General features: G+C 40.3%; 1 protein-coding gene across 18 annotated transcripts in view; it reads left to right on the top strand.

Annotated features, from left to right (window-relative positions):
• The first annotated feature begins 294 nt into the window (after positions 1-294).
• Positions 295-15,649, top strand: part of MPDZ (multiple PDZ domain crumbs cell polarity complex component) — a 165,520-nt gene continuing 150,165 nt past the window's right edge. For 5 of the 18 annotated variants that reach the window (XM_032300209.1, XM_032300210.1, XM_032300215.1 and 2 more), the window contains exon 1: positions 295-598. The gene's annotated coding sequence lies outside the window, so the exon portion shown is untranslated. The remainder of the gene's footprint in view (positions 599-15,649) is intronic. The other 13 variants (XM_032300204.1, XM_032300211.1, XM_032300216.1 and 10 more) reach the window with 3 other exon arrangements.

The raw sequence follows: 15,649 nt of genomic DNA on the forward strand, positions 1-15,649 counted from the left end.
GTGCCATTACATTTGAATTTCTGAAAAACAACGAAGAACTTTTTGGTGTAAGTATGTCCCAAATATTGGATGGGATATACTTGCACTAAAATTATTCTTTTTTTGTTTGAAATTCTCATTCAACAGGGCAGCCTGTATTTTATCTGACCACCTCACAGGTCCACTACCCATACCCCAGGCCGAGCGGCCCAGCGGCGAATTTAAAACCCAGCACTGGCCCGCTCGGCCGCGCCCCCTGATTGGCCGAGGCGCGCCCGCCGCCCCGCCGGTCGCAGGCGTCACCGCAGCCCCGGCAGCCTGGGCCCCGCCACCGCCTCCGCGGCAGCCCCGGTCGGCGCAAGTGCGGCGCGCGCTAGGGGAGGGGGCGCGGCGGAGCGCGAGGCTGGCGTCGGGCCGCCGGCGGCCGGGCGGGATTAAGTTTTTCAGTCACGCGTGAGTGTCTGTGCGCGTTGATCCCAAAGCTCCTCACCGGGCCGTTACTTCAGAAGAGAAGAGAGCGAGCGTGGGCGAGGCGGGGCATCCCGAGGCCCCGGCGACCCCAGCTCCCCAGCCCTCCGCCCCTTTCGCGTCGCTGCCCGGGGCGGCCGCCGCGAGCTGGGTAAGCGGCGCTTGAGCCCCGGCCCGGAGGCCGAAGCGCGCCCCCGCGCCGTGCGCGCGCGCCGGCGGGGAAGGTGCGCGGGCGCCCGGGGCTCGGCGCGCGGGGGTGGGGGTGGCGGCGGCCGGCGGGGCGGGTGTGCTCGCCCCACCCCGCGCGGCCCGGCGCTTAGCGGAAGCCGCTGCTCCGGCTTTTTAAAAGGATGGGGTCTAGAAGTTTCCTTTGCTACTCTCAAACTCCCCCACCCCCGCGATGGATAATCCTAGACCTTTCAGCCACCCTCTTCCCGTCCTTTTGCTCTCGCTGACTACGAGGTTTAAAAGTTTTCCTTCTTCCTTGACCCGGAGGGACACAGCCTTGGTGTCGGGGGGCGGGGGTAGCTTGGGGGCTCGGAGCGCATACCAGGCCTCCGGGGCGCGGGAGCCTGTTGCTTTCTACTGCCGGGGCCGCGCCCGGAGGCCCCATCAGCCCTTACGCGGTGCCGGGATGTGCGGGGTGCGGTAGGAGTGGGCAGCATTGCTCCTGGCACTGCCTTCTCGCCTTCGAAGTGGGGCACCCGAGGCGAGCCGCTAATTGGTACCGGTCCCCGGCTCCCCAGCCCTGGCGTCCCTGCCTTTTAACCGCCGCTCCCGTGGGTGGGAGCATTTGGGCTCGTCTCTCCCTTAATAATCCCCTCACCCCCCGCGCTGATGGGCTCCTTTGTCAGCGATTTGGCAGCCCCGGGATGCCGGATGTTCCTAGGGAGGCGATGTTTGGGAGACGCTTTGTGTCTTGCGGAGTTGCACGTGTGTCGGGTGGTGATGGTGGACATTTTTGCCTGCATTCTTTGCAGAGGCACAAAGGCCGGCCTATTCTCCCAGCAGTCACATGGAAATCCAAGCGGAGACTGCGGGGGAGGAGAAGTGGCCAGGCACCGGCGGGAGGTAGAGGCTGCTGCTCTGTCACTAGGGGCGAGCAGAGGGCCTCCCGGAGGCCTCTCCTCCCCGGTGAAGCTGTTGAGGTTGCTCTGCCTGGGAAGACTCCGGCAGTGGGCACTGATTGCCTTTGCAGTGGGGGCTGCGGTTGCAGGCTAGTGTTTAGTAGGTATCAGATAGATAAGAGGACCATGACTTCACCGTCCGAGAAGGAAAACTTCGTGTTCTTTTGATGTCGTAGAGGAGGAATCTGATAAGTGACCAGACTCTGCCTCTTCCTGCGTTGTGGATAGTTTGATGTAAACATCCCCTTCGTGTTTCCCTGGAAGTTACTCGTTTAAGTTACTCTTTATAGAATAAATAACACTTTATCTGGAAACTAACGAGGAGGCGATGGTTTTGGACTTGGGAGTTTTACATGTTGAATTTGGGTATAAGTGATTACAATGAACTTCTTGTAATGTTGGAACCATCTAAATTTGTATAATGTACGCCTTAGCACCTGATAGAATTTTGGCAAACAATAGTGTTAAAAAACCCAGCAAAACTTGGCTGGGCACAGTGTCCCACGTCTGTAATTCTAGCACTTTGGGAGACAGAGGCGGGTGGATCACGTGAGGTCAGGAGTTCAAGACCACCCTGGCCAACATGGTGAAACCCCGTCTCTACTAAAAACACAAAAATTAGTGGGGGTGTGATGGTGGTAGTCCCAGCTACTAGGGAGGCTCAGGCAGGAGAATCGCTTGAAGCCGGGAGGTGGAGGTTGCAGTGAGCTGAGATCACGCCACTGCACTCCATCCTGGGCGACAGGGCAAGACTCTGACTCGAAAAATAAATAAGTAAATAAATATAAAGTAAAAATAAAAACCTAGAAAATCTTGAAGTTCTTTGGCTTGATCTTCAAATACAATACCGTGCTTTGGATGGATACACTTGTGCCCTTGTGTGCAACGTAGGCAAAACTAGTTTTGGGTGCCTCTTGACTCTCCATTTCTCTTCCCTATCTCATTTGCTAAAACAAACTGATAAATATTGTTTTCAACATACTACCAATAGATTATGGTCTACCTTATTTCTTGCATATGTTCCTTTTCTTTACTTTGATCCTTTCTGTATTTATTCTTTTCACTTACCTTCTCTAGTTCTGGTTTTCTGTGTCCCTTTACCACACTCCTTTTTATTTTCTAGGCCTGATGGTTGTGGCTTGGGAATGGAGGGATGTTTAGTCAGTTTTTAGTGTGCTTCAAAGTCCTATCACCTAGACATTGCCCACGTGGGCCCTTAAAGATGTCTTTCCCTTTCAAGATGCCTTTAAATGCACCTATCTGTGAGGAATAGAGGCTGTTCTCAGAGTTTACTGTCTTTCTGCAAGTTGAAGGTATTCAGAGAGGAGATTCTTTGAAATCTTTGAAATGTAACTTTACATGGATTTAGGCCTACTTGGGCACTTTTAGTTGTTAACTGCTAGTAGGGTGGAGAGATTTTGCTTGACAAATGACAAGGAAGTAAATCCATTCTCTGGAATTGAGATTAAGGGATTTAAAAGCTGAAGAAGAACAATGAATTGCCTGGAAGGTCACTAACCTGAGTTAGAGGCAGATTATTTTCTCCAGATTACATCCCACTCTGACATCATAATCTTGTCTCTCTCAGGTTGGGTAGCAGGTTGGCTACATTTTGTATATTTAGAAATCGTACATAGTACTCTGTGAATTTCATGGACTATTTTGAGGCAAAGTTGGACTGGAAGTGTCCCCAAACATGGTAGAGCAAATAGCACATCTGCTAGAGAAAGATCCTACACTTTAAAGTGAAGAAGCAGACAATTTCCTGGTGAATTTAGGACTGCTTGATGGTGCATGTGAGTGATAATGTATGTCCCAAACAGTTATATGTGCTTTTAGAAATAGATATTTGGCCTAAAGTACGATTTCATACATTAATGCTACATACATTATCAACTCTATAACAATAAAGGTTTCCCAGGTTTCTAGGAAAGTAAGTAAGTATAGGGATTACTTGCTCTCATCATTGAGGTTAGTAAATAAGAAAAAGAAGGAGCCTTGGTCTTGGGAAAAGAGGGTGGAAATGAAAGTTTTTTAGTATGAAGTGGAGCTTAAGTCAGTGGTTTTGCCTTGAAAATGGACACGGTGTATGGAAGAGGTTGGGATGTGAGTAGGCAGTGGGTACTGGAGATGATTTTCAATTTATTTCTGGAGTGGGATAGAGGGCTTCTGCCTGGGAGAAAAGTTTGGATAGGGAAGACCATTTAATGGAGAGCAATGAAGTGTGGCCAGAATTATTTTTTGTGAAGTTTCCACTTTCCAGTCACCCGTTTCTCATTTTCTTCTGAGACCTTACCAGAAACACCTTTTAATGTCTGTATTTCTAACTGTAACCTCTTCCAGTGCAACCTGGGCTTTTTCTAACATGCATTCTAAAACGTTTGTAGCCATTACCTATTACCCAGTTCCAAAGCCAATTCCATATTTTTGGTGTTGGGTAATTGCCTGGTACCAAAATCTGTATTAGTTTGATAGGACTGCTCTAACAAAATACCACAGGATGGGGTGACTGAAACCACTAGAATTTATTTCCTTACAGTTTTAGAGGCTGGAAGTCTAAAATCAGAGTGTTGGTGGGATTGGTTTCTACTGAGTCTCTCTCTTTGGCTTGTACATGGCTGAGTTCTCCCTGTTTCTTCACATGCCCCCCCAACCGCTGTGTATGTCTATGGCCCATTTTCTTTTTATGAGGGAACCTGTCATATTGGGTTAGGGCCCACACCCAGTGACTTCATTGAATGCTTATTTCCAAATACAGTTGCATTCTGAGGTACAGGGAATTAGGATTTCCTTCAATTTTTAGGAGACACAATTTAGCCCATAACAAGGTTCTCAAAGAGACCTGGGCTGTAAACTGGTGAGACCCTGAGGCAGTGAGATTATATTGGAGGCTATTGCATAGTTTAAGCATTACTGGGGTAATTTGATGTTTGGCAAGAAAGGGAAACTGCTCTTTGAGGACAAAGGTATTTTATCTTCAGCCTAAGGCCACTTATTTTCTTTCTCTGGATGTTCATTGGAAAATTGTGCCTCTCATGGCCCTTCCTTTTTGTGGATAGAGCATTAATTTTCTTTTAAAGTGTTTTATAAAAGCATTCATTTTTCTTAAAATATTTCTTTTAATAGCTCTTAAAAATAGTAAAGTGTTCAATTTGGTAGAGCTGAAACATTGTGTTGTAAATACAGTGGTTTTTGAGTCTGATTAAAACAACAAAATTTATTCTTTAAATTCCATTGATCTAAAAACTGTCTCTCTTATACATGTTTTGTGGGCTAATATTTGACATAATCTTTTTTCTTTCAGAAATGTTTCCCCCTTTTGGGAAAATATGATTAATAAAATTTATGTCAAATAAATAGAAACTTTTTTTTTTTAGGTGTTGCAATTATATTTGTTGAATTAATGAAATGTTAGAGTCATTCTTCCAAATCTGGTCAGCTAAGTTTAAAAAAAAACAGATAAAAGGAGACAAATTCTTGCTTTTTTTCTTCTGGCTTGTTTGCCTGTGGTGGTTAAATTTGTTTGGTTTAGGGAATTCTTATCTTTATCCATCCTTAGTTTTATTCATGTCTTCAAAAGCAACATTTATTGTTACTTTCTTGTAAACCACTCTACCTCCAGATCCAAAGTGCTATAAATAAGTACATGAGGGGAAAGTGAAAAATGAAACACTTATTAAAAAAAAAAGAAAGTAACATCCACTAGAAAAAAAAATTTAAGGAAAAACTGAATGTTGCTTATGTTTTAAAATTATTTTGATAATAAAATACATAAGGTAATTTTTAAAAGTATGGAAAATATAGACAAATGAAAAGAAGACAGAAAACTTACCTATAATTATATAACCCAGATAACACTCCCACAAGAAAATCCCCAAAACACATATTTTGAAAGTGAAGATACTTAAATTATTTTGATGTAACAAATGAATAGGTAGAGCTGTTGATCAATAGATTTCAATAGTTAGGAAGCATAATCTGATCTGAGATTATTAAATGTTCCTATAATTTGAGTTGACACTAATAGTATTTGTTTGAACCAGGATCTCAGGTCTTTTGAGGAGGTTTGATACAATTCACTACCACATGGCATATAAGACACCAGTGGAAAATGTATTTTTTAAAAATTTGATCTCTGCTTACAATTAAGTGTTAATAGTCATATTGTTAATTTCAAATAACTATATTATGTTCTCAGGTGGCCCCATAGAATACCTTGCTTCAGGGAACTCGCATAGGAAATGGTCATGGGAAGCTATCCTCCTGTGTTCATAAGATATCACAACCTGGCCGGGTGCAGTGGCTCATGCCTGTAATCCCAGCCCTTTGGGAAGCTGAGGGTGGGTGGATCACGAGGTCAGGAGATCAATACCATTCTGGCCAACATGATGAAACCCTGTCTCTACTAAAAATACAAAAATTAGCTGGGGGTGGTGGTGTATGCTTATAATCCCAGCTATTCAGGAGGCTGAGGCAGGAGAATCGCTTGAATCCAGGAGGTGGAGGTTGCAGTCAGCCGAGATGGTGCCATTACACTCCAGCCTGGGTGACAGAGTGAGACTCTGTCTCAAAAAAAAAAGAAAAGATGTTACTAACCTAACAAAACCATGATGATAGTCATAAGATTAATGATTATTCTACAATTTAAAAAGTCCTCTGATATATTTCAGATACATCGAGTTTCTCTTATACCTTGCTAGGCCCTTGTTTTAGTTCCCTTGGGCTGCCATAACAGAATATCACAGACTGGGTCACTTATGAACAAAAATTTGTTTCTCATCGTTTTGGAGGCTGGGAAGTCCCAGATCAAGGCACTGGCATATTCCATGAATGGTGAGGGCCTCATAGATGGTGCCCTCTTGCTGTGTCTTCACATGGTCGAAGGGGCAAGGCTCTTCTCTGGTACCTCTTTTATAAGGGCACTAATCCCATTCATTAGGACTCTGCCCTTGTGATCTAATCACCCCCCAAAGGCCCCACCTTCTGATACCATTACTTTGGGGATTAGGATTTCAACATATGAATTTGGGGGGACATAAACATTCAGACCATAGTAGCCCCCTTAATAGGTTCTGCTTTGTCTAAGGCATTACTAGATAAAGTTCATAAAGCTTATGTATTTCTTCCAGGGCTTTTCACTCCCAAGTCTCTCATGGTATTGCATTTTAATAAGTCAGGCCTGAATCCAGCTCTGGACGGCATTCGTTTTCTACTTTAGGACTACAGGGGTCTCATTGATATGATTCAGTGGTGGTGTTTGACCCTTCCACCCCTTTCCCATCACATTCACAGTTTTTCGGGATAGGAAATGTAGTTGCTTTATGCTGTTTTAGAAAACTATAGCATTGGAATGGCTCTTCATTCTGAGATAATTTGTTGAGTATATATCAGGTTAGACTAATTCACGAAGTATTAGCTCTGTTTTGTGGCTGAAGTAGGAAAACAAGAAAAAACAGCCCTGGGGTCTGGATTATTGCTCCCTAGCTAGCTTCATTAAGATGTTCAGTGAACATCTGTTGGATGCTGAAGTCAAGACATTCAGCCCCTTTCCTTTTCTCAAGGAAGTAGGAGGAACTGTTTAACTGTTTTATTATAGTATAAGTTATAATTGACATAAAATAAACTGCACATATTGAAAGTGTACAATTTGTTGAATTTTGGCTGACGTGAAGTGATCCCCCACAATCAAGGTTGTGAACATATGCATCGCCTCCAAAAGTTTCCTCATCCCCCTTGGTAATCCTTTCCCCTACCCACCTCTCCTACCTCAAGTAAACTACTCATCTACTTTATGTCACTATAGACTAGTTTGCATTTTCTAGAGCTTTAAATAAATGGAATCATACAGTATGTTCTTTTTTATCTGACTTCACTACGTAATTATTTTGAGATTCATCCATATTACCTGTATTCATAGTTTAGTACTGCTTATTGCTGAGTAGTAGTCATTGCATGGATATGCCATTAAAGAGTTTTTTTTTTTTTTTTTTTTTTTTAAGAGTCAGAATCTTGCTCTGTCACCCAGGTTGGAGTGCAATAGCGCCATCTCAGCTCACTGCAACGATCGACTCCTGTGTTCAAGCAATTCTCCTGCCTCAGCCTTCTAAGTAGCTGAAAATTACAGGCACCTGCCACCATGCCTGGCTAATTTTTGTATTTTTAGTAGAGATGGGGTTTCACCATTTTGACCAGGCTGGTCTCGAACTTCTGTCCTCGTGATCCTCCTGGCCCTCTCCTCCACCTCCCAAAGTGCTGGGATTACAGGCCTGAGCCACCACGCCCAGCCCCATTAAAGAGTTTTTAAGTTGCTTAGAACTCTCCTGTGCTTTGTCCATTGTCTTATGGTATATATTTATTCTTGGTTTTGTGAGGGAGGAAAAACTTTATTTTTAAGGTTTATAGACGAGGCCTGTGAATTAAAGCTAACAAAAGACCGATTAACATTTGATTGATGTTTTTAATTTCACATGCATGGGGGCTACACAGAAAAGAAGTAACCCAAAGAGGAGAAAAGATTTGGGGTTTTTATACTATTTTCACCATAAAAGTTGTTCTCAGGGTTAAAGAAGAGATACTCATCTGTACAAATGGAAATTTATGTCGCATTTACAAAGGGAATTTTGTGTTCTACTTTTACATAGAAAGGGCGAGGGCAAAGAGTGCTCCTGTCTTCCATTTCTTATTTGTCTTCAGCTCAAACTAATCCTGATACCAAAAGTAGCATATTTTTGAGTGGCATATTCTGATCTCCTTTGGATTCAACTGTGTGTGTGCAGCTTTTGTATTTGACTGTGTTTCTTAGTCTTTTTAAATTCGTGCCCCATTTCAATACACATAACAGAAAATTTAAATGCTCCTATTCAAATGTTACTTGGTGCTTCAAAATATGTAAATCAGTAGTCTAAAAAATGCTACTGGTAGTTGTTTAAAAAAAAGATTTAAAAATATTTAATTTTTAGAGAACAAATGGGAAAGTTGGCCAAGAAAAAAAATATATATATATTTAATTTTGAAAGAGGAGATATTAAGAAAAAAGTCAGGTGAATATTGAGGCTTTCCATAAGCTTTTGTATCTCACCTTATGATGAGTTTAAGCACAGCACAGTCAGTTTCAGTATTGAACCCAATGCTTTATTATCAGACTGCTTGCTAAATATTCCTAAACCACTTGCATATTTTTAGTTCTTATCATTTTTGATAGATTTATCTGTAACTCCTATGACAAGTTTATATGATAATCATATAGCGAATTGGATAACAAAGGACTAATTTGGTTTTGAAATTATTCAAATAATTGTCATTCTGTATATGTTACAATTCAGATCATCAAACACACCAAGAGTTGGAGAGGGGAGGATCTGCATCATTCTAGATCAGCTCTGGCTGTTGGAAATAATTGTGAGCTACATATGTAATTTTAAGTTGTCTGTAGCCACAGTAAAGAAAAACAGAAGTAGTTGATGTTAATTTTAATAATATATTTAACCCAGTTTCTTCAAATTATTTCAACATATAATCAGTACAAATATTATTGAGATATTTTACTCTCTTAAAGAAAAGGTGCCCAAAGTCTGCTGTGTCTTTTACGCTTACTGTGCATTGCCTTTAAAACTAGTCAAGGTGTAAGTGCCCAGCAGTGGCTTGTTTCAGTGTGGCTCCTGGCTACCATATTGGTCAAAATAGCTTTAACTCATGCAGCTAAGCTATAAGGTCAGATGAAATCAAGAAACAAGATGTCTCATTCTGTTATGAAAACCTGTTACGTTGGCTAGGACAACTTAGCCTTTTTTGGATCATTTTTAATGTTTATATATTGTCTCTAGCTTCTGATCACTTAATTGAAAAGACAAAATAAACATTTAAAGCAGGTGTCCTGTTTGGATTATTACAAAAGTAAAAGTTGGTTTATACTCTTAATATTAACGTCTACTCCTTTGAGTGCCAGAGTAAAAGACAGTTAATGGCAGCAGTTAAATAGTAGATGAGTTAATTAAGAAGCAAAGAGTCATATTCATTGAAAGAATAAGACCTTTTAAAATGCTTTCAAGGATTAAATACCACTTGTCAAGATGATCCCAGTGAATCCTATAGAATTACATATGGTAACTAAATAGTGTAGCTTATTATATTATCTGTGAATTAGTAATTAGGGGATTGAATTGTTCCATGGCTATTTATCTCATATGGCTAAGGTACATGTTCAGATAGGTTCATAATAACTTGGATTTCTTTATGCAATTTTCCCTTATCTGAGCTACCTGGAACGTTGCCAGCAAGATGTAAATTGTCGTTTCTTGTTGAATTTTCTCAGTATATTCTCAGCAGTGTAGACTACCAATGACTGACAAGCTTATCCGCAGATTTAGACAGTAACATCTCTTTGCTGACAGAGGACTACAGGGTTCTCTCTAGGAATTCTTTGGTACAGATTATGAAAAATACTTTTTTTTTATTGTAAACAAATTTTGTTTTTTTCTTGGGTGTATGCATGTTCAAGTAACAGAAGAACCAAAGGTACATTTGTTTTGGTTTAGTATGGAGCTGAATAAGAAAGGATAGTGGCAAATTTTATTTTTTAAGATGTATGCTTGTCTGTATATGTACACTATTTCATCTTGGAGCTTGCAGGAATGTTATTGATTCCACTAGGATTTTTAATTTATCTCACAGCCATTATTTCTGGTGCTGGGGATATAGCCCCGAGAGAAGAAGAAAACAGCAGGAACACAAAACTTCCTACCTTCATGAAATTAAAATTATATTATTTCCTGTTTCCTAGAGGCATTTCAAACTCAGTATGTCCGAAAGGATTATAACCATATTTTTCTTTCCTCTAAAACCATATTATCTTTCTGGTGATGTTCTTTCAGCCAAATGATGTCCTTATAGTTCTAGTTTCCCAAATTAAAATCATGGGGAGAGTTAACCTCTATTTCTGTCACTCATTCACTCCTGCTGGCCCCAAAAGTCTCCTAGTGATCACTGAGTCCTTTTGATTGCTTCTAATGAATGAGTCTGAATCTTTTCTCTTTTTTCTTGCCTTTGCCTTCATCTAGGCTCTCATTATTTTTGATTAGGTTCTCTTAACAGCCTAACATCTGGTTGTATTATCATTAGTTCTTTTCCCTTGTTGGTGAAATATTTACCGTATTGTCAGAATTGTTTTATCAGAAAATAAATTTTAGTAATCCCCCACCTTCCAAACTCCCTCCCCAGTGTCCCTCCATGGTCCAGCTTGCCTGTAGGGCAAAGCCCCAGTGAGGCCATGAAAACATTACTTTCCTAGCTCCTGTCATTCTGGACCCAAGTACTGCAGCCTTGCTGTCATCAAGTTCTCTGGGCTCCTTATGGTTTTGTTGCCTTAGGAGATGTCCTTGCCTTAGTAAGAAATGCCTTTCCCCTTACCGCACTCCTCCTCACTTTTCTAATCTGCTCATACTTCAGGGTGATTGATGTGTCATATCTCTTCCAAATTCTTTCTGACTCATGTCGACAGTGTTGGATTCCTCTGTACTCAAAACTTTACCTATCACGTTGCCCTGTAATTACACACTGTTTTCCAGTAAATTGAGAGCTCAGAAGTTAGATATTTTTCCTTATTCTTCTTTTGTCATGTGCTTCAGTGATAGAGGTGGATAAAGACATGGGGGTCTGAAGTACATGGAAATTGGTATATTCTCTTAAAAATAACAAAAATTATAAATATAAAATTAGTTATGAAAAAACATTTATTTGAATGAGATTTGAAGGATCCTATGCAAGTACCTTCATGCTAAATCTTCCTATACACATGCCTAATCTATGCACATGGCTAGGAATATGTAAGTGCTCACTTAATACTTGATGAATTGGTGTATTTTTTGGGGGGATATATTATATGTATCATCTGTATATCTAGATCTATATGTATAATTTTATTTTTTTGCTATTTATTTTTTTAAAAAATTAGGAAACATGATCAATTAGCCATTCAGATGCTAACACTGTTGTTAATGTCTTCTTCCCATTTCTACTTTTGAATAGCTTATATTACAGGATTCTGACAACTGAGTCACAAGGAAAGTGACTCAGACTTAATGACTCTGTGTTTTGCTACTTGGTGAGTGAAGGAAAAGGGAGCTGAAGTTCTTCCTTTGAGATCAGATTACACTTTGGTGGGAGAAATGACTCAGTTCTTCCTGTGCATCTGTAACCTCAGTCAACACCACTTGGCTCTGTATTCTATTAGCCTGCTGAATGCTAAGGAATTTTCTGTGGGTTTTCCAAATAATCTCAGTGCCATTCCATCTTTCCATCCCTTCTCCCTTTCAGCTTCCTCACTTCATTATTACATCTTCCTTTCCTCAACCCTGTTATTTATGTCTAGCCATACGTCACACATATTCTCTTCATATATCTTTTCTCATAGATAAATTGATACTTTATTTTTTGAGACAGAGTCTTGCTCTGTTGCCAGGCGCCAGGCTGGAGTGCAGTGGTGCGATCTCGGCTCACTGCAACCTCCACCTCCCGGGTTCAAGCAGTTCTCCTGCCTCAGCCTCCCGGGTAGCTGGGACTACAGGCGCACGCCACCATGCCCAGTTACTTTTTTTTTTTTTTTTGTATTTTTAGTAGAGACGGGGTTTCACCATGTTGGCCAGGATGATCTCGATCTCTTGACCTCGTTCGTGATCTGCCCGCCTCGGCCTCCCAAAATGCTGGGATTACACATGCCTGAGCTACCGCGCCTGGCCAAATTGATACTTTTAAGTGTCATTACTTTAAATAATTTTAATTTTGGAGTTTGCAATTTTCAAATTCATTTCTTCTTCTTTGAAGTACTGTGGGGTATGTTTTTGGGATCCTCAATAGTGTAAAAAGCACACATAATTTTCAGCAATGGAAAAGAAGATATCATAAAATTGCGTACTTTGCTGCATGTAAGACAGCTCTATTACTTAAAAGCTTCTTGAATGTAGGAGGAAACACTATCTTTCTGAACCTCAATTTTCTTGTCTAAAGATGAGGGTGTGAAGCATGGAGCTATTGGTAGGATTAAAGGAAATGCGTATTTGTAAAGCACATAGGTTTTGTTTAAGAAAACAGGGATATATGAAAGCTATTATAAATGAATGGTTTATTTCAAAGAGTAGAACTGATGCCAGTTTCATTACCTAAAAAATTTACTTATGTGGCCTATTTTATATCCTGGGAAAGTCATTATTACAACAGATGCAATAGCAATCAATTATTATATGCAATTTTATTGTTAGTTGTTACGGAATAGCACTTTTAAGAACCCCAAATAACAGATTGTTGCTTTAAATTGTGTATTGCAACCAAGGCTACATTTTAGACATTCCAGTGATAAATGTGTATTTGGAAAGTTTTGCCTCTTGAAGTATTTGGTGGTGGGTATGTGCCTGAGGAATAAAGTTACCTTTTTACATCAGCAGAATGATATGGGAAGTTAGCTTGTTTCTTAGGGACTCTGGTCAGGGTAGACCTTCCTCTGATTAAGGCTTTTAAAGCCTTTGTCCTTGGTAATTCTTTCTTCATTCTTCTGTTTCTCTGCCCCCAAATTCTTGAGTAGCTGAATGAGATTACTTTTGCATGAAACTATTCACATAATTATTGACGTTTCATTATACAGACTTTTCAGTACCCCACATAATAATGGCTGTAGAAATATGATAGATTGCTTGATACAAGATCTGAGTTAGGGAGCCTTGGAAAAGTTATTGTAGTAATATGTTTGACCCTCTACTAAATCTATAAAATGTGGTCTTAACAAGTTATGTGTTTGGAAAGAGTAAAAGCTCATAAAATTTTCTTACATCTTTAAATAATTTAATAATTGTAAAAAAGAAGTGTTGATTTCTTCTGTCTGCTGAATTTAAGCGTTCTGAATTGCTAAATACTCCGCACAAAATATTGCAAAGAATAGGTCGAGAGAGAGGGAGAGAGAGAGAGAGAGAGAGAGTGATTGTTCACAAGCCCTATGGGTCTGTGGTACTTCTCGGTGCAGAGTTGGAACTAAACCAACAGGAGTCAGACCGCCAGTTACCACAAGCACAGTTCAGGAGAGAAAAACAGCCGCCTTAATATTATTCCAAAATGCTGTTTTCTTCCCAGAGGACTTCCTTTGAGAAATTTGAGCCTCCTCTTTCCTGAGTGAAATTTGTAAACTTGATTTCTATCCACATTCAGCAAAGGGAAATCATGCAAGCCACTGACTGAATTTAGGAGGCACTGATGGATGGGGAAGGATAAAAATATGTAATTATATATAGTACTCATAGCTCAGTGATACATAGGTAGTTTATATAATATACAACACTCTTCATAATTTTTGTGGAAAAAATTCCAGAATGGGAGAAGTCATTTGGAATAATAATAGAGAAATTGTGGAAGTAGAGTTATTTTAAGAGTTGGGAAAGTCCTAGAAAATCTTGGGATAATAGTATAAACCTGAATTTTGATGGGGAGATAAGTTGAAGCAGCATGGTTGTAATATTCTGGTCTTCCCTCCTACCTTCTAGTTCTACAGTTGTGTCTGTATTGTAAATATTGTCTCCATCCTTTAACACTTTCCCCTGAAGAGTCATTCAGTCACAACTGACAAGCCATCTATTGTTCTGCCCTAGTGTCATCAAGATCTCACAAACTCAGTGAAAATCTTGTTCCTGAGAGGGCAGCTGAGAAATGACAGTCATGTTTTGTACTGTTACCTCTGACTGCAGTTGATAGGTTCTAACAGAGACCAGCTGCTGACTGTATTTCTGGGTCCCATGGGTACACTTTGAGTACGCAGTGCTTTTTATAAACACCAGAACACAGTCAACCTGCGCTCATTGAATTGTCTCATTCCAGGCAGGCAAAAGGGCAGGAGGTAAGAGCCTGAAGTAATTTCCCTGGAGAATTTGTTGCCAGTGTAGGAACTGCACTGAAGAATTCTGTGGTACCAAGTTAATTCCTCTACATGTTTTAGGTTTCCCCCAAGAAAATAATGTGGCCGCAGTCAGTGCTTTATAGGCGGCTAGCTGCCTCTGGAGCTTGGCATTGACACTTTGTTGTGTTCACCTGCAAGGGCAGCTCTTGGAAGAATCCCCCTGCCTATTTCTTTGCAAGGAATATGCCTGGCATGTTGTGTCTTGGCCCTTAACACTGAAAATGTGGCAAAAACAGGGGCAAACTGCCCAACAACCTAAATTCCTTTGAGTTTAACTAAGGAGTGAGAGAACAGAAGAGGCCAAAACTTAATTCTCAGAAGAACTTAAATCTTGCCCCTCCATCACCATGTTTGGTGTGAGTTAACAGTTTGAGGGGAGGGTCCCCTGTCCAATAGAGATACATCAAGAGATTATTATGAATGGGAGGTATGTAAAAATGGATCTTTGGAGAGAAGGTGTTGAAATCTGCAGCTCTCTAATGTGTATTTTGGACTTTTTAAAAAACATTATGGGTGAGGGTTAATGGGGAAGGCAATAAATATAATGCAATGGCCTATAAACAGAACTGATTGGTCTAGTTTATTTTTAAAAAAGTAAAGTCAGCCTTTCAGATAGTTGAGTTATAGCAGCAGTCCAAGGTTCTGATCCCAGATACACCACTGATTTGTTATGTAATCAGACTTCAGTGAGCTTTAGCTTCTCTGTGACATATGTGTTTTTTGAGGCCCCTTTCAACTCTAAAATTAACTTTATAGTTGAGTGTAAGCAGTAAATAAGTCTATTTAACTCAAAGTATCACAAAATGTAAATATTTAATTCTGGAAATGGATATGAATCTGGTAATATTTATAAAACTTGCATCTATGTGTTTTAGGGAATCTGCAGTTGAGGTAAGAACATACATACTGTTTGAAAGAGCATTTGCGTCAGACCAACAATCTTAAAAATAAGTTTCAAAACCCAAAGGAAATTTAATGAACATGTTTGTTGGTATAAATACATTTGGTCAGTCTTGTTTCTTCTCTAGTCTCAGCCATTTCCCTTGTCCCTTCCCTGGAAGTTTATGAAGCAAATTGTGGACATTATATTATTTTATACATAAATATTTCAACCCAATTGCTTTTTACATGTGTAATTTAAAAC

Source organism: Sapajus apella, unplaced genomic scaffold, assembly GCF_009761245.1.
Source record: "Sapajus apella isolate SASKATOON/1434 unplaced genomic scaffold, GSC_monkey_1.0 scaffold42, whole genome shotgun sequence".
Classification (NCBI taxonomy): domain Eukaryota; kingdom Metazoa; phylum Chordata; class Mammalia; order Primates; family Cebidae; genus Sapajus; species Sapajus apella.